This window comes from Culex quinquefasciatus, chromosome 2 (assembly GCF_015732765.1).
Source record: "Culex quinquefasciatus strain JHB chromosome 2, VPISU_Cqui_1.0_pri_paternal, whole genome shotgun sequence".
NCBI classification, from domain to species: domain Eukaryota; kingdom Metazoa; phylum Arthropoda; class Insecta; order Diptera; family Culicidae; genus Culex; species Culex quinquefasciatus.
In genome coordinates, this window is record NC_051862.1 from 23952064 (window position 1) to 23972880 (window position 20817).

At 34.9% G+C, this 20817-nt stretch overlaps 1 protein-coding gene across 2 annotated transcripts in view; it reads right to left on the reverse strand.

Annotated features, from left to right (window-relative positions):
- LOC6048201 (orexin receptor type 2) overlaps positions 1-13022 on the reverse strand; it is a 227297-nt gene extending 214275 nt beyond the window's left edge. Inside the window, exons 1-2 of one of the 2 annotated variants that reach the window (XM_038253430.1) lie at positions 12098-13022; positions 4354-5036 (exon numbers count right to left, since the gene is read on the reverse strand). The gene's annotated coding sequence lies outside the window, so the exon portion shown is untranslated. The remainder of the gene's footprint in view (positions 1-4353; positions 5037-12097) is intronic. The other variant, XM_038253431.1, reaches the window with a different exon arrangement.
- Positions 13023-20817: the final 7795 nt, after the last annotated feature.

The following is a 20817-nucleotide window of genomic DNA, read 5'->3' on the forward strand; positions in this document are numbered from 1 at the left end:
ACAAAAGCGTGGTTAAAAAAACTTTTTGTTGGTAATTTTGTGTTTTTCCATAAATCACTATTATTTCGAAAAATCTTAACTCAGCGGCAAAGTGTTTGACCATACTTCTCTATGACAATTTTTTTCCGAGTACCATTTTCTGAAGAGTCCTCATTAATCCCTACAAATTTGCTCAAAACACGAAATGGATCAGTAAAAAAATTTCACATTTTTAAATATTTACGCACCATTTTTGTATGGACAGCTGCCAAAATTGTGTGGAGCCTTGTTTGGGTGAACCAATGACACGTATAGGCTTCGTTGGTCATAGTGGGGTCTGCCTCAAAGTTTAATTCAAATAAAAAAAACTAAATCAGCCAATTTAAAAAAAAATGCTGACATACAAATTATTGAAGATCATTTTTTCAATCAAAATTGAATTTGCAATCGAATGTACCTTACCATACAAATGTTATACTTTGGTTTAGAATGTGAGATAAGGAAAATAATCAATTTTTTAAACCATTGGTTGGACTTGATTTTAAGATTATTTTTTAAATCATAAAATTTTACAAATGTTGCATTTTTTATATTAACATTGAAAATCGGACCAATTGTTTCCGTCAGTTGAAACATTACAGGTAAATCCGATGAAACTAAGAAAAACTCATTTTCATCGATTCGATTTTTGCCTTCCTCACCTCAATGAGGAAAGGCTATAAAATCACTCGAGAAATGAACTTCTTTATTAGACCTCGTAGACCCACCTTCACGTATACCTATCGACTCAGAATCAAATTCTGTACAAATGTCTGTGCGTGTGTCTGGATGTGAGTCCATGCACCGAAAAATATGCGCACGATTATCTCCGGATTGGCTGAACCGATTTCGACCGTTTTGGTCTCATTCGATCCGTCTTGGGGTCCCACAAGACCCTAGTTAATATTATGAAGTTTAGTAAAGTACTTCAAAAGCTATGCTAAAAAACGATTTCGAATAAAGTCCGGAAGATTGTAAAAAAGGTGGTTTTTGTAAGAAAACCGATCATGCTATACGTTTTTTTTAAAGGTAATGAATGTAAGGAAGGCACCACCCACCTAAAGGTGGATTAAGCAACGTTTTTTTTGAGGCTGTATCTCAAAAACTATTTGTCCGATTTTCAAAGTGCCAAAAGAAAATACTTTGCTTTTTAACTTTTACTAGAGAAAAATTGTAGTACATTTTATCAGCTTTATATTTTTTGCAGAGGTGCGTTTCTTTATAGAATTATTTGTAAGTTCAAAACATTTACAAAGATCGAAAATATATACCTAAAAGTAGCTATAACTTGAAAACAATCATTTGAAAATGATGTCTAATAATTAATTTGTCCAAATTTTCGATATTCCAAAAAAAATCTAGAATTCCTATCCCTTGGCTCAAAAGATGCCTATTTTAGTCCCCTATAAAAACTGTCGAAAAATTAAAAAAAGAGTATTTTAGGAATCCAACTTTTAGTGACAAAAAGTAAAATAATAAAAGTGGATTTTTTTCTCAGTGTACCTATTTTTCTGAAATGTCCAAAAAATACCTACTTTGCCGAAGACACCAAATCGGTCATAAAAACCGTTCTCAAGATACAAAATTTTATAAATTTACGTGTTCATTTGGAACCAGCCCCCAAATTTTATGGAGACTTGTATGGAAAGCTAATGATGCAAAATGCCTTCATTTGTCATAGGACATATACCGTCAGTGGGGGTGACACTGGGTCTGGGGTGTGCGATTATGTCAAAGTGATTTTTTACGGATTTTACCATTTCTCAGGTTCATCTCAATGAAACTAAATTCTGTTAAAAGGGTTGTGTAGGGGACATCTTAAGATGCCTTCGCTGAAAAAAACCTCGTTCCTAGAACAAATCCTTTCGACAGCTTTCTAAAGTAGAGGTACGTTTTTGGCCAAAAATTACCTCTCGAAAAATCATTTTTCTAGTATTTTTGTTGAAATTGCTCGCAAACTACCCAAATGTTTGAAAATATCTACATCAAACATTGTAGAATGTCAATACGATTCCATCGAACAAGAAACACTGTTGGATGACTTGTTTTTAAAATATCGTGGTATTTGAGCATCATTTTAATTTCATTTGACCCAATGTCATCCCCTCTAAGGGGTGAGATTGGGTTAATTTTCAAACTATTGGAATTTAAGGTAGTGTTCATCGAAATCCACCATATTATGGGAAAATGTGAGTAAACTATCTAAGAACAAATCTAATAGTATGTACACCTTGGGCACTATGCACATTTTTGATGAAACATGTAAAAAATTAAAATTTGACAGGAACCTAGTACAGAAAAACATGCTACAAAAACTCATGAAAAGATGATTTTTATAAAAGTTATATAACAAATACTATTACGAAAATAAAGGTGCAGTTTGTACACCTTTCGAAAATTAACATAAATAATGTTATTTGTTGACAAATCACCATAAATCAGTCTCCCAACTCCAAATACGCATCTTGACTGATTAAAAATAATTTGGATTGAATATACAGTTTACTAACTACCTAGTATAAAAGTTTATATAACTCTGAAATTCTATATAAAACTTATCTAAACTTAATTTTGCAAACTTTTAATTCAAATAAATGTTCATATATTACCATAGAATTGCTTAATAAACATTTGGAGTATAACACCGTTTTGGGGTATTTGTATGATAATAACCTCGTCGGAAAATCCGCCGGCATCTGAACCGGTCCATTATTCACAAGTCATCATCAAAAGGGCATAAAATTTCCGAACTTTTGATACCCATACATCCAGGTTTTCTATAAAGCCCATGTTTTTAAATACCTAAGCAAAAACGTTGTTAAGGTTCGTTTGAGCAACCTGCCAAAAATGTATGAAATTTCGTGATTTTTGTTCTCGTGGATCAAACTTACTTTTGCCCAGGTATTTAAAAACGTAGGTTTTAAAGAAAACCTAGATGTATGGGTATCAAAAGATCGGAAATTTTATGCCCTTTCCGATGCCTTATAGGTTGACTTGTGAAATGTGGACCGGTTCGATGCCGGCGGATTTTCCGACGACGTAATTCCGGGTTGGTACGAAATTCCAACGAAAAATCTATTCTATCGATACAAATACCCCCAAAACGGTGTTATACCCACTGCAAAATGTTTATTTAGTAATTCTATGGTAATATATTGACATTTATTTGAATTAAAAGTTTGCAAAATTAAGTTTAGATAAGTTTTATATAGAATTTCCAGAGTTATATAAACTTTTATACTAAGTAGTTAGTAAACTTTATATTCAATCCAAATTATTTTTTTAATCAGTCAAGGATGCCTATTTGGAGTTGGGAGACTGGATTTATGGTGATTTGTCAACAAATAACATTATTTATGTTAATTTTTCGAAAGGTGTACAAACTTTTTTTGCACCTTTTTTATTTTCGTAATAGTATTTGTTGTATAACTTTTTATAGAAATCATCTTTTCATGAGTTTTTTGTAGCATAATGTTTGGCATGAGTTTCTGAACAAAACGTAGTACTAGGTTCCTGTCAAATTTTAATTTTTTTACATGTTTCATCACAAAATGTGCATAGTGCCCAAGGGGTGTAAATACTTTTTTTACATACTGTACGTTGATAGATTTTCGATGTTATGATTTTCGATGATAAAATTTAAAAATTAAGAAGTTAAATAAAAAAAATAACATTCTTTACTCCAAAACTTTCACTGTTCACTGATGTGATAATCCTTTTTTTCTCTACACTGAAAACATCAATTTACTTATTTTGCAAATTGGAAATTCAAAATCATGTGAAAAACAAACAGAGGAAATTGAGTATACTAAAAATACCTCTTCAAAAATGTACAGATTTCCTTCCTAACCAAAACCAACATCCCAACCGGAACCCTTTTGACCCACAAAAATCCCCCGACCACAGTTTAGCCAAACTCTACCCCTTCTTCGATGACCCCGGCTGGGCGTCGACCCATGACCGAAAAATCCAGTCCGCCCACCTCAAGCGCGAAGGACTTGTTCCGGAAAAAAGCAACAGGCACCACAACAACAACCTGTGTCTCGTCCCAGCCAGCACCACCACCACCAACCCCGTCAGACTTTGGTTGACACGCTTGGGAAACCTTGAACATTTTCACCTCTTGACTCTCGGGGTAGGAAAACAAAGTCCTAGAAAGCTTACCGGGTTGAACAAAAAAAAACGGTGGGCTAATCTGGCCGTTTGCCACGTGTTCAAAACAAGAGCTTTTTCCGCACGGCAGAAAAGAATTTGAATTTAAGAGAGTTTCTCACATGGCATCAGGGAAATGCTGGTTGAATGAGATTTTCCACAGAATTAAATCAATTAACTTACCTGCGACGTAATCCAAGCGGAAAACTGGGAAAAGCGCACCTCTCGTTGTCTGACGTTAATTAAGTTTTTATTTGATTGTGAGTGCAATCTGCAGAAATGTTGCTTTCGGGAAATAACTTTATAACACATTCACTTTGAATTCTTTTACCGGTCTCGCAATTTATTTCCAATTAAATCAGACCCCTTTTCGGCTTTTCAATTACATTTGCACACGCACACACTGATTCACGAGGACTATAACATGCAGCTTCCAGTTTCGATTAATTATGAATATTTAATACATCAATTTGTATGGCTTCCCCCACGCAGTTTTTAATCGACCACCACTATATGAAAATTTACACAGAATTTACCGCTTCTTTTTTGATTCATGCCTAGCAGGTTCCAGCACTTTTCACATATTTTCACTCGGTTGAAAATTACCCCCGGAAAAGCCAGAAACAGGCAGGGAGAGGGTTGTAATTTTGCATTCACCATTAAACACCACGATATAATTATGCGCCACCCCTCCTCCGACCAGTAAAGGGGTGTGAGTGTGTGTTGAGGAAAAATGGCCACGATAATCACCTGCACTGGGGCCCTACTTGGGAACGAGATTGGCACTCACTCCTTGCATGTGCACGTTGGGATTGTTGTATCTTATTATTATTTATAATGGATGCACTGTTTCAACTGAGTTGTTTCTGAAAAAAATACAAACAAATTAATGATAATATGTTTTGCAATTTCACAGTAATCATTATGACATTATTTATATTCATTACGCATCTAATAATTCTTGGCTAAAATTATACAAAAAATGTTGTTTTGATTGTTTAAAAATGACAAAATAAAAAAAATTAAAGTTAAGTCACAAATCAAGATAGATTGTTTATTTTTATAAGTTCTTGCTTCAGTGCTGTTTAGAATCGATTATCCATTTTTTTTATTATCTGATTGTTTAAAAAGAAACTTGATGTCCCGGGCAGACGGTAATAACAAACTTCATGCCATTTTAATAACAAATATTGTTAAAATAACAAAAAGTGTTATGGAATCTTCTTAAAAAATCCATTTTTGCATAAGAGTTTTATAACTGTTTATGTTATCATAACAAAATTTGTTATTGGTCTGATATTAGTTGACAGCCAAAACAACTTTGGAATAACATTTTTTGCTATGGAAGAATACCTCCAACTGTTGTTCGGATGATCGGATTAGTTGTTAAAATAACAAAAAAATAATAACAAAGATTTGTTTGAAGAATAACTAAAAATGTTATTAGTCTGTTATTACAATAACAATCCAATAACAAAAAAAAATATAACGACGAACAACAATTCTTGTTATAAATAACATAAAATGTTATTGGCCTAGTATTTAAGAATATCAAAAACTGTTATTCCCACGTTATTTCCGTCTGCTCGGGGTAAGAGAAACATAAAAAATGTGTTTGTGTTTATATCTTATATCGAATTCAGCTCCAAGACTCCATGTTAATAAATTTCGTCTGTACCTGACTAAATAAAAAAACTAACTTAATCCACCTATGTGGTTGATGCCTTCCTCACTTTATACCAACAATGGGTAATATTGGTTTGGACACATATTTCAGCTATTTTTTTAGGTCCAGAAAAATAAGTACACAGATATAACTTAAGTTGTCATCGAGACAGGGTTGCCAGATTTTCAATTATGTGGACTCGTTGGAAAGGTCGCTTGATTATCTAACCAACGATGGGTCGGATGATGGTTCCGGACATCGTTTACATACATTTAAGTGAGATCCGGCTTCAAAAAAGTACATAAATATCATTTAAGTGGCCATAACTCGAGACAGGGTTGCCAGATCTTCAATTATGTGGACTCTTTGGAAAGTTCTCTCGATTACCTAACCAATGATGGGTCGAATGATGGATCCGGACATCGTTTACATGCATTTAAGTGAGATCCGGCTTCAAAAAAGTACATAAATATCACTTAAGTGGTCATAACTCGAGACAGGGTTGCCAGATCTTCGATGTTGTGGACTGGATGGAAAGGTCTTTTGATTACCTAACCAACGATGGGTTGGATGATGGTTCCGGATATCATTTACATACATTAAAGTGAGATCCGGCTTCAAAAAAGTACATAAATATCACTTAAGTGGCCATAACTCGAGACAGGGTTGCCAGATCTTCAATTATGTGGACTCTTTGGAAAGTTCTCTCGATTACCTAACCAATGATGGGTCGAATGATGGATCCGGACATCGTTTACATGCATTTAAGTGAGATCCGGCTTCAAAAAAGTACATAAATATCACTTAAGTGGTCATAACTCGAGACAGGGTTGCCAGATCTTCGATGTTGTGGACTGTATGGAAAGGTCTTTTGATTACCTAACCAACGATGGGTTGGATGATGGTTCCGGACATCATTTACATACATTAAAGTGAGATCCGGCTTCAAAAAAGTACATAAATATCACTTAAGTGGCCATAACTCGAGACAGGGTTGCCAGATCTTCAATTATGTGGACTCTTTGGAAAGTTCTCTCGATTACCTAACCAATGATGGGTCGAATGATGGATCCGGACATCGTTTACATGCATTTAAGTGAGATCCGGCTTCAAAAAAGTACATAAATATCACTTAAGTGGTCATAACTCGAGACAGAGTTGCCAGATCTTCGATGTTGTGGACTCGTTGGAAAGGTATCTTAATTACCTAACCAACGATGGGGCGGATGATGGTTCCGGACATCGTTTACATACATTAAAGTGAGATCCGGCTTCAAAAAATTACATAAATATCACTTAAGTTGTCATAACTCGAGACAGGGTTACCAGATCTTCAATATTGTGGACTCGTTGGAAAGGTCTCTTGATTACCTAACCAACGATGGGACGAATGATGGATCCGGACATCGTTTACATACATTATCACTTAAGTGGTCATAACTCGAGACAGGGTTGCCAGATCTTCAATAATGTGGACTCGTTGGAAAGGTCTTTTGATTACCTAACCAACGATGGTTCGGATGATGGTTCCGGACATCGTTTACATACATTAAAGTGAGATCCGGCTTCAAAAAAGTACATAAATATCACTTAAGTGGTTATAACTCGAGACAGGGTTGCCAGATCTTCAATATTGTGGACTCGTTGGAAAGGTCACTTGATTACCTAACCAACGATGGGTCGAATGATGGATCCGGACATCGTTTACATGCATTCAAGTGAGATCCGGCTTCAAAAAAGTACATAAATATCACTTAAGTGGTCATAACTCGAGACAGGGTTGCCAGATCTTCGATGTTGTGGACTCGTTGGAAAGGTCTTTTGATTACCTAACCAACGATGGGTCGGATGATGGATCCGGACATCGTTTACATACATTAAAATGAGATCCGGCTTCAAAAAAGTACATAAATATCACTTAAGTGGTCATAACTCGAGACAGGGTTGCCAGATCTTCGATGTTATGGACTCGTTGAAAAGGTCTCTTGATTACCTAACCAACGATGGGTCGAATGATGGTTCCGGACATCGTTTACATACATTAAAGTGAGATCCGGCTTCAAAAAAGTACATAAATATCACTTAAGTGGTTATAACTCGAGACAGGGTTGCCAGATCTTCAATATTGTGGACTCGTTTGAAAAGTCACTTAATTACCTAATCAACGATGGGTCGAATGATGGATCCGGACATCGTTTACATGCATTCAAGTGAGATCCGGCTTCAAAAAAGTACATAAATATCACTTAATTGGTCATAACTCGAGACAGGGTTGCCAGATCTTCGATGTTGTGGACTCGTTGGAAAGGTCTTTTGATTACCTAACCAACGATGGGTCGGATGATGGATCCGGACATCGTTTACATACATTAAAGTGAGATCCGGCTTCAAAAAAGTACATAAATATCACTTAAGTGGTCATAACTCGAGACAGGGTTGCCAGATCTTCGATGTTGTGGACTCGTTGGAAAGGTCTCTTGATTACCTAACCAACGATGGGTCGGATGATGGATCTGGACATCGTTTACATGCATTTATGTGAGATCCGGCTTCAAAAAAGTACATAAATATCACTTAAGTGGTCATAATTCGGAACAGGGTTACCAGATCTTCGATGTTGTGGACTGGATGGAAAGGTCTCTTGATTACCTAACCAACGATGGGTTGGATGATGGATCCGGACATCGTTTACATGCATATAATTGAGATCCGGATATATGTGAAAATACATTTTTATGCATAACTTTTGAACTACTTATCGAAACTTCAAACAATTCAATAGCGATGTATGGGACCCTAAACCAAGTCGAATGCAACTGGTTCGATCAAAATCGGTTCAGCCAGTGCTGAGAAAACTTGGCAAGATTTTTGAACACATACATACATACACACACACACACACACACACACACACACACACACACACACACACACATACACACACACACACAGACATTTGTTCAGTTTTCGATTCTGAGTCGATATGTATATATGAAGGTGGGTCTTCGAGCTTTTAATAAAAAGTTCATTTTTAGAGCAGGATTATAGCCTTACCTCAGTGAGGAAGGCAAAACAATTAATATTCTACAATACTGCCTATTACTGCCCATGGATCGTACATAAACAGATCGCTTTGGAGTTGTTGGAGTAAGATTTGTGCTCAGCGACCCAAAATTTGACAAAAAAAAATATTTTAAATGTCGTGATTCGATTATCCACAATTTCTATTATTCTAAGGCGAATTGTTTACAATTATATCTCGACTAGTTTTCGGTTAATTTCGTTACAGTAATTTGGAATGTATACAATTCAACCATGAAAATTAAAATTAATAAAAATAAATTATTTAAATGAATAATATTAATATATATTTTATCTTAAAATTAAAATGTGAAATTAGGCCGTTGCAAATATTGTTTGAAGTTTATGACGCCCCCTGCATTTTAAATCATATTTAGCATATTTGAGATCGAAGTATTTTTTTGTGAAAAAAAACACTACTGCAAAAAGTTTTTTTTCGACAAAAATAACTAATTCGTCAATGCGTTGATTTTTTGAAAACTTAGGATTGCAAAACATCTGAGCAGCTGTAAAATGCGTTTTCAAACGCTTTTTCGTTGAAATGTTAAAACCATGGCTTGTAATTTTAATTTTTATATTATTTATTTGATTGCCCCTCCTTAACTTTGGTCAGGGTCGAGGGACAAAAACTTCAAAAAATATTTTCAGCGGCCTAACAAGTTTAATAATAAAATTTCAAAAGCAACCGATTTTGTAGGGGGCGACATAAACTTTGAAAAATATTTGCAACAACCTTATAAAATTTAAGAAAAATTTGAATTACAATTTTTCGGGCCCAACATTTCATATTACGCCCTTTTTAAATGTTAGTAAAAATATTGTTTTTGAAAAGATCGGAAAATTTCACGAATGTTTCATATTTATAACATTGTAGATCGGACCATTAGTTGCTGAGATAACTATCGACATTAGAAAATGGTGGGTTGTTTGGGTGAGACTTAGAAAACATCAATTTTCCTGTTTTTTTAACCTTAGCATGGCAACATCTCAGCAACTAAGGGTCGTATCAACAAAGTTCTAAAAAGCAAAATATAGAGAATTTTCTCAGCTTTTCAAACATATTTTTTTCAAAGGTGGGCAAACATGGGAACTTATTTAAAAAAATGAAAACTGCGACTATTTTCATAAAAGTTACATAAAATGGCTATAACTTGAAAACGGTGCACTTTATCAAAATTTACTACAGTTCTTTTTGATTGCAAATTCGATTTTACATCGAAAAATGAAGTTGAAAAATTCTTGCAACCAATATTTTGATTTTTTGGATAAATCTGTATTGTTTAAAAAAAATCATAACTCGGTCAAAGATTTTTTGCCCATTCTTGAAATTTCTGAAAAGTTGGCGTTGGATGTCTTCTAAAACTCTAAAATAAAAAAAAATAATAGTGTTTTTTGCAAATCAAGTTTTAGTAACAAAAAGTGAAATTAAAAATCACCAAATTTTTTACCGCGTATCATTTTTTTTCAGTGTAGTCCATATCCATACCTACAATTTTGCCCAAGACACCAAATCAATCAAAAAATTCCTTCAAAAGATACAGATTTTTGAATTTTCACATATCATTTTGGTATGGACAGCTGCCAAATTTGTATGGAAAATTATATGAACGAACTAATGGTGCAAAAGGGCTTCTTTGGGCATACCTAAGGCTACCAACTGTACGGATTTTTGCCTTACCATACGGATTTTTGAACCTCTTCGCGGATTTTTAACAGGTCGGAATTTGTGTAGGGAATTTTACGCATAATACGGATTTGTACGGAATTTTTACGGATTTTTTTTTTTTTATTTGGTCGAAGCTTTTGTTAACTAGAAATTTTTATTTTTCTGTGAGTTTGATTTAAAAGGGAGAGTTTTCCGGGGTTTCCTTAATTCAAACTTGATTATCAATAATTCTAGAATTTTTGAACTATTGTCTTTTATATGTTGAAAGGACCTTTTAAAAAAAACTCTAGAATTCTTCTTTTAGAAATTCCTTACTGAATATATTTATCCCTTTTCCAAAGGCTTTCTAAAACTTGTGAAAACATTTGAACATTTGAATTAACAAATCTAGAGTTTTTTAAAGGTCCTGTAAACTGTTGTGTTTCACATGTTATAGGACCTTTTCAATAAAAAAAACTCTGGAAAAGTGTTCGTGAAAACACTAAGAACGATATTATTCGTAAAAGCAAACTTGACATTTCGTAAACTTTTAAACGTTTATCAAAAAAAAGAAGAACATAATGATTTGATTCAAATCACAGTTTATTTTATGAATACTTTTAAACGTGCAAGTCATTAGTACTCTGATAGCATTTTGTGAAATTTGTTTGCTGTAAAAACAACACAGTTTTATATTTTTAATTCTCATTTTTTAAATTTAATTTATCTAAATAATTAATTGACAGATTTTGTTATACCATGGTGTCATATCGGCAAAGTGTACGGATTTTTGCTCAGCAAGAGTTGGTAGCCTTAGGCATACCAAAGGCACCAAAAAAGTTTCAACCGGATTAAAAAACACAAAAAAATCGAATGACCGGAATCTCAGAGAATTTCTCAGTATCAGAATAAATTATGTAAAAAATTTACTAAAAGGAATATAAATTTGCATTTTTTAAGCGTCATACATATTAGATCCGATTTCAAAAAAATGATAATTTACGCCTTCCAAATAAACAGTAAAGAACAAAAATGCTTTCTTTTGAGCAATAAGAAAAAAAATCTGTTAGATGATATTTTTTAATCTTAATTCCTGCCATATAACGTTTTAAAATAAAATAACAGTTTTTTTTAAATGGAATTTCAATATTTATAAGGGTTCTGTATATTTCTATTTTAACCTAAACAAATGATAAAAAATCTTTGAAAAAATAATTTGCACCGTACAATTTAAGCCAATGTGAACATGCGAATCAGGGGGCAAAAATGTATTTCCCCAAAAAAATCGTTGAAACAACTTGTAAAATAGATTAAAAACTACTTATTATACATTTTATACCTTGATTTTTTAATTTTTTTTGTAGATTGAATGTTGCGAACACAGTTCAAAAAATAACTGTTAAAATGTATAAAGCAATTTTGTTTTTTTTATGACACGGTGTAACAGTCGGAAGCTTGAACTTACTCTTATTTTGTTTAATAATATTATGGAACTACATTTATGTATTAATAATCCACAACAGAAAAATATTTACCTTTTAATATTTAACACCAGCAAACATCTAATCACATTGTCATTTTTTTAATATTGAAGTAAATTTTTTTCTTAACTGTTGTTTTTAGTAGGATTTATCCAAATTTTTTTACTTCCAGCAATAATCACTTTTATTTTTCATTATCATAAAACACATAAACATGTAACAATCTGCTCCTTTTTTTTCCTCAGACAAAAACAAATCAACGCATCACACAATCACCACCCACGCCAACTCGTCGCCAACTCGTCACAGCATCCCAACCAACTCATTTCCAATCAAAATTACGCAAATCATTTCGATCTCCGTACGTGTGTCGGTTTTTTTTCCTTCATTCATCCAACTCTCCCTTGACCTCAACCTCGGTTGACCCGCCTCTTTACACAGAGCAACAATCGGCAATTGTTCAGCTGGCTCACTCACCGACTCTTCTTAGAAATTCATCCGCGCAAACCGCGTAATCACCCAATTAGACGACCCCGCGTCATCCTTGCGTTGTTCTTTTTTTCCTACTTCCAAACCGATTCCACAATCCGTTGCCGATCCGTCACGCCGAGGCCCCGACGCCACTTTGAGAAAAACGTCCGATCCGCGTCGCGCCAAGATTACGACTAAAGCCTCTTCTCGATGGAAGCTGGAGAAGGCTGGTTGAGCCGACAGACAGCACCCAGTCCTACACACAACTGCTCAACAACAACAACAGCTTCCGAAGGGGCGCTGGCAGCGAAGAACCTTCCAGCATCTGTTCCGTGGCGACGGCAAGGGACGACTAACCGCGCTGGGTACTTCGAGACTTGGACGTCGATGCGACCTGTTGTTGGCAGTTTGGCGCCAAAATTTCGAACCGTTATGACGGACCTGGCATACAACGTCGGAACAAACTGGTAGATTCTGGGAAGCGCACCGGGGCGCATGCTCACCACATCTTCCGCCGAAGAGTTCCGAACACTCCGAGGGGAAATCGTTCTCTGTTTTGGTTTGATGCAGCTGGACCACGTGGACCCGCGTTGCATTCTCTCTCTCAGCTTATTCGCACAACAAACGGGAGAGTGATTCTGATCTTGAACTAGTGGTGCCACTACTAGGCCATTAGGGGACCGTGATTATCTCACGCGAAATAAGGCAAAAACCACTTGTTGAGTGCGCGCCTCCGGAAGCTGCGTAACTCGGCTTGGCCCAGAGTTCTAGCTACTAGAGAGAGAATTAAGGTACAGCTGGAGGCATCGTAAGTTGTTGATTGAATTACTGGCTTTTGCAACACAACACACGGCAGTTGGCAGTAAGTGCCCACTTTGAGACACGAGATGCGGTCGGCAGTCGGCGAGATCAGACAACGGTCAATCCGGGATTGGATTGGGGCTGTGATATGAAGATTAGAACCGTGTACTGGAAGGAATTTAAGATGATCAAAACTAAAATCCATATAACCTTTAATAAGCTTTTTATGGGTCATTCCACCTCAATCGTAAAAGAAAATTACAAAATTAAAACTGCTCATTCTCAAATTTTATGGGGCTCATGATGCTACTACTTATGATACTACTACTTATGATATTATGATCAATCCGATATCAATCCAAACCGCAAACCTTAACTGATAAGGCTGGTACACATTTTATTTAAAGTTTTCGTGCTTCGGATCTAGCCATGGGACCAACAATTAAAATTTCGACCCTTATGTTCTACAATTCTAAATCAAAAGTATTACAACGCTTTAAACATTATAACAGTTATGCAAAAATTTGGAATACACTGAAACCCTGATGTTTTGATGCCAATTGTTGTCTAACAAACGGGGTCACTTTTTAGTTTACACACTTTACACAGAGCTCACACTTACCAAACGTTAGTGTAAAAAGTGACAGTTCCAAAAACCACGCTCCATACAAAAAGTTGAAATTTTGAATGGTGGAAAAGCCACGGAGGGGAAGAGGGTCACGTGGTTTATGCACGAATTTAAGTCAATAATTTTTTGGGGAAATTTTGAATGGGGACAGAAGCTTGAGATAAAAATGCAATGGCCTAATGTTATTATCACTTGAATACTGCCTCTGTTCGTATAAATGTCCCATATGCATTTTCATCATTTTGGTGTTATTGATGTAGTTTTGTTCAAAATAGTGTCCATTTTCAGAAAAACCATAATACAGTAGTTGTTCGGCAACTGGGCGTTATTTAACTGGGCTGCAAACCGAAATGAACGAGGGGTTAATGGATGCAAAAATCATGTTTAAAAAATATAAATCTTTTTTCAAACTTTTATTTAATTTCAAGTCACAATTGAGCAATTCTCTACCAAAACCGGAAATGGATTTTATTTGTATTTTTTGATTTGGCTCAAACTTTATGGGGGCCTTCCCCTATGACCAAATATGCTATTTTGTGTCATTGGTTCACCCATACAAGTCTCCATACAATCCGCAACTTTTGAGCCATAGAGAAACATGGTCAAAAAATCTGCCGCCGAGTTATGAATTTTTGAAAAAATAGTGATTTTTGGAAAAAAATTTAAGTTTCATGCAAAAACATGTTTGACATTACTTTTTAATGCAAAATTGAATTTGCAATCGAAAAGTACTTCACAGATTTTTTGATAAAGAGCTCCGTTTTCAAGATATAGCCACCGAAAGTTTGATTTTAGCGAAATATTTGCAGTTTTTCAATTTTTAAAAATAGTGACCATGAGGGACCATTTCTAAAAATATTTTTTTGCTATAAAATTGTCTAAGAGACATTGAAGATTGGACCTCAGGTTGCTGAGATAGAGCCGCTTTAAGAAAAAGAAACACGAAAATTGAAGTTCTCTAAATCTCACCAAAACAACCCTTTTTTGCGCATTTTGATGAGTACATGACTCATAAAACACATCATTTGACTAGTTTCCTGAACTGTTTTTAAAAAGTTTTCAATAAATGATGAAGGATTTTAAAACAAATAACTTAAAATTAGGATATCTAAGAAATTTCTCGACATTTCACTCTTCGAAGCATAGGAAAGCTGAGAAAAGTTCCAATAAAAAACATTTGAAAGTAGTGATGACTATTTTTTCCTGATATGGTTGTTCTAGAAAACACGCCTTGATATATATTTGACTAACTTTATATTTTTTTATTTTTTCTTGAAAATATTTTGCATCGGAGATCCCCTCGTTATTTTCGTTCAGCCCAGTTAGCGAGCAGCATTTGGTGACTGGGCTACGTTCTCAGCCCAGTTACCGAACAAGTACTGTACCTTATGGGTAGATAGGAATCCCAGCAAGCTTAGCAGAGAGCACAGAGGCTTTGAAGTTTTTTTTTGTCTGAAAAGTTTCTATATTTTTTATCATGAACTTGGCATTCCGGCAACATGAACAATTCTTCTTACTTTTTCTAATAACTTTTTTTTTTAGTTTTAAAATCAATTATTTGATTCAAATTGAACAAAAAATCAAAACAATTGGAGGGGAGGGAAAATAACAAAGATATTAATTTAAATTTGTAAGGACCATTGTAGAGTAAATGCAAAATTTACATAAAACAAATTTTGAAGATTTTGGCAGCTTGTATTTAGCAAAATTCAAATTTAATTAAAAATACAGTGGACTCTCTGGCTGTCGATCTTCTCGATATCAATATTGCTCCAGATGCCACTGAATTTTTCAGTCCCTTCAATTAGATTGCTTTGATTTTTCTCACGGTCTTTCAATATCGACAACGAGAGAGTCTGTCACAGTAAAACTTTCCTGTTTCTTTTTCTTTTTGTGCACTAAAAATACAATCTTCAACTGTGGACACAAAAAAACGAAACATTCCCAAATTTTAACAAAAAAAATAAACTTTAGGTTGTTTTACTCACTTTTTATCCTAATTTTTGTGAAACACTGTTTGATTTCAATTCCGATTTTGTATTTTAAAAGAAATGAGATATATTTTTTAGACCGTCTTTGTAAAGTTTTTTTTTTCAAAAAGATAGCAACACTGCCAAATACGTATAGTTTGCTTAAAAAATTAAGTACAATGCCGTCCTTAGTTAAAGAAAGGGCCTTACAAAGTGAAAGACAGATAAAAAAAATCCATAAAATGAAATTCCAGGACAAGACTGTTTTCTGGGTGTTAGATTTTTTAAAGGTTGTCATGATTTTTCGATAAATCGGCAACACTTTCAAATTAAATTTGACCACCTTCTGCCAAATGAATTTGACCACCTTGTACATGCACATGGCATTTTTGTCATTTAAAACATAACACTTTTTCCAAAATGGTTATTTCACGCATTTTTTTGTTGTGTTGTGAAAAGTCGAATTAAAAATTGGTACGTTTCTTTCAGAGCGTTATTTATTTTTTAGGTTGTTTTTACAAATATCTACAAAATTATAATTTTGGACCACCCTAAAATATTGTATCGTATTACTCCAACAGGGAATCCTCATTCTAGGTGCTCAAGCACCTTTGTTTTTTATACTGTTTTGGTGGAAAATTGTCGAAAAGGTACCTTAATCAGAGGTGAGATTGCGTCATATACATTTTAGCATTTTTGTTTGTCTCAAACTCACCCTCCAGTCCCACAAACAGTAAAAGATCAAGTTATTTAAAAATAATCACCATCGTGAGTTCCAGATTTCCAAGTAAGTGAGAATTCTATAGCATTCTATAGAATTCTTGTACAAAATAGCATCTCAGCACGGTATGTGGTGTCAATGAGGTTTTAAAAGTGAGGTCAGGTCGACTTATAGGAAAGTCCAGAGGTAAGTACTATCTCAGAGTAGTTATTAGCTATATTAATCACAGCTTCTTAAACGCAATTAATTTACTTAGTCATACTGGGAAAAGATCTGATGGATATGGAAATTTTCAACAAGCAAAAAAAACCTGGTCTCAATGGAAAAGTTTGTTCGTAAAGCCTTTCATTCTAACTTTCCTCCGAAAACTGAGCAATCCATTACGATTCGTCAGAACCGTTCGTCCAATCCATTGACCTGCCACTCTCACCGGACAAACCTTTCGAAAACAGCTGAAGAATTCTAGCGGAGATAAAACACGGACGGATAACCATCAGTGCATTCCGGCTTCCTCCGGCTAGTTGGCCGGTAGGAAAATTCAATTTTCCTGTTCCGCCAGTGATTTCCTCCCACACACACACCGCCGGGTAGGTAAGCGACGAGTCAAGAATAGATCGGGTGAGACTTCTAGGAAACTGAACCAACGTGCAGTGATTGGGGGATGGTGGGGAAGGTTAAGGTCGGCAACGTTGATTGCATTTGTCGGCTGCATTTGCATGTGCTGCAACTCGCAGTTCACTGCAAACTGGTCCCATGTCTTAGTCGAACGACTCGATTTTCTACTTGGGACATTTTTTCGTGCATTTGTCGTTTGGACTATCAGACACGTAGATGAACCACAAGCAGAGGCTGTGACAATCGGATGAGTCTTAATTGGTACCGACGTGTGCTAAGTTGAGCTGATTGAAAGTCGAGCTTGCAGACAAATTGGCAATCTTGGAGGCAAATTGGAGCATTTGATGCAGATTGATGTGCTTCGTCACTCTCGCTAGATTTGTGGGTGGTAGCATTGTTGCGTGTGTGTGGTCTGAGGATCATGAGTGGAAGCCAGAACGATTTCAAACAGTTTAACTTTGTTCTCTCATCGAAGCAAAGCAGTTTGAGTTGTTTTTTTAATTCGTACTGATGGATTTACGGTAAATCGAGACTTGCATTTTGTTAATTTGCTTCGTTCCAACTATAGTTCTACAACACACACACACTTAATTATAATACATTTTTCCTTTAACAAGTATTTTACAACGTTAACTTTTGCCCTGTAAGCAGCGCCGTACCTATACATAAAATTTCCCTTATATTACTTGTTCCAAAAAAAAAATGCAGAGTTTTTAAAACTTTTTTTGTATTTTTTTGAATTTTGAGTACGCCATCAAATCGGGCGTCAAATTTTTCATAAAAGTCTTTTTGCATTTCCGTCGTACCGGGTAGACGGTAATAACAAAATTCATGCCATTTCAATAACAAATACTGTTGAAATAACAGAAATTGTAATGGAATCTTCTTGAAAAATCCATTTTTGCATAAGGGTACAATAACAGTTTATGTTATCATAACAAAATTTGTTATTGGTTTTATATTGGTTGAAATCCAAAACAACTTTGGAGTAACATTTCTTGTTATGGAAGAATATCTCCAAATGTTATTGGGATGATCAGATTAGTTGTTAAAATAACAAAGATTTGTTATGTTATTAGTCTGTTATTACAATAACAATCCAATAACAAAAAATTCATAACGACGAATAACAAATCTTGCTATAAATAACATATAATGTTATTGGCCTAGTATTTTCAAATAACAAAAAATGTTATTCCCAAGTTATTTCCGTCTGCTCGGGGTGAAACTACTTACTTTTTGATTTTTTTCATCACTCGGTGGACCTCGTTTGATAAATGTACGACTCATGCTGAAAAAATCTTTTTTTTTGTAACTTGTTGCATAAACTACTATTTTGACACCAAATTTCCATCCTTTTCAGGTTGCAAATTATTAAAAAAACATGTCCTTTTTTGATTCGATTTTCTTTGTTTAAAAATAAGTCATTATTAATTTTTTTGAACTCATCAACAACAATATTTTGGTATTTTCAATTTAAAGACTTAATTATCAAAAGAGCTTAAAAACTAAAAAAAAGAATCATGTGTAATTTGAATTATTTCAGCGATCCGCACTGGGTAATTCTCTATCAACTCACACGAAATCGGGAAAAGTTGCCCCGACCCCTCTTCGATTTGCGTGAAACTTTGTCCTAAGGGGTAACTTTTGTCCCTGATCACGAATCCGAGGTCCGTTTTTTGATATCTCGTGATGGAGGGGCAGTACGACCCCTTCCATTTTTGAACCTGCGAAAAAAGAGGTGTTTTTCAAGATTGTGTCACGTTCCCCAGAAAACCTTTCCCCCGAAAACCATTCCCCAGAAAACCGTTCCCCAGAAAACCATTCTCCCGAATGTACCATTTCCCAGAAAACTATTCCCCAGAAAAGTTTCTTTCTCGAAAAGTCAAAATAGTTTCAAATATTAGTTTGTTTGAAATTTCTTAGAAAATATAAAAATTAGACAAGGTTATTTTATTCATGCCAAGAAATTTTCCTTTTTTTTGACAACAATTCTTGAGAAAATAACAGAAAATGTTAATTCGGCTTATGACTCGTTCTAATATTTTAAGAAATTTTCCCTTCTTTTTCAGTCATGTTAAATTTGTTATACAAATGCCGAATAAATTGCAGTTTCTTTTTATTTCTTGTTTTCCTGAATGCTATTTTTATTTTGCAAAGAAGAAAAATGTTTGTTAAAGTAAAAATATGATTATGGGTGTCATTGGTATAATTCCATTTGACATATTGAACCTTTGGCATATATATTTTGCATGATGATTTAAATTTTCTAAATTTGATTTAAGGTGACAAAATTTAATTTATCATTTTTGGAAGAAGAAAACTCTCTTGACTTACAATAACTGACTAATTTTTCCTTCTTTTAAGGTCTCCTGACACAAGTTGAATTTCACAACACTTAAACTACCATCCTCAATATTATCCCGCGAACTACCAAGCTAGCGAAAAAAGGCGAAGTCCAACTTCAAACAGCTGTATCTCGGCTCCCTGTGGACGGATTTTCAAAATTCAAGAAGCAAAAGATGCGGACAGATCTCTAGATTATTTTGCTTTTGAAAAGTCAAAAACAGAGGCACTTACCTAAATTATTCCCAAAACCAACCAGGTAACTTTTTTAGCCCTCTATTTTCTAGTTGTTTTGCATGTTGGATCGAATGTTGAATGACAATTTGTTTAAAATTTTATCATAATGCAAGTTACAGTACAATTATAATACCCAATACCATATTGGACCGATCTGGCCACATTGGGACCGGTTCCAGGTTCTCCGGTGAAACCCGGAATATCCCCAATTCAGAGTATTTTCAAGAATTTTATTAGAATGGCAATATGGGTATCAAAATTCAACATTTTCAAAATTAAGCTCACTGATGACGCTGAAAACCATTTTGGACATATCTGGCCACTTAGGGACCGGTTCCAGGTTCTCCGGTGGAACCCGGAATATCCCCAATTCCAGAGTATTTTCAAGAATTTTATTAGAGTGGCAATATGGGTATCAAAATTCAGCATTTTCAAAATCAAGCTCACTGATGACGCTGAAAACCATTTTGGACATATCTGGCCACTTTGGGACCGATTCCAGGTTCTCCGGTGAAACCCGGAATATCTCCAATTCCAGAGTATTTTCAAGAATTTTATTAGAGTGACAATATGGGTATCAAAATTCAGCATTTTCAAAATCAAGCTCACTGATGACGCTGAAAACCATTTTGGACATATCTGGCCACTTTAGGACCGGTTCCAGGTTCTCCGGTGAAACCCGGAATATCCCCAATTCTAGAGTATTTTCAAGAATTTTATTAGAATGGCAATATGGGTATCAAAATTCAGCATTTTCAAAATCAAGCTCACTGATGACGCTGAAAACCATTTTGGACATATCTGGCCACTTTAGGACCGGTTCCAGGTTCTCCGGTGAAACCCGGAATATCCCCAATTCCAGAGTATTTTCAAGAATTTTATTAGAGTGGCAATATGGGTATCAAAATTCAGCATTTTCAAAATCAAGCTCACTGATGACGCTGAAAACCATTTTGGACATATCTGGCCACTTAGGGACCGGTTC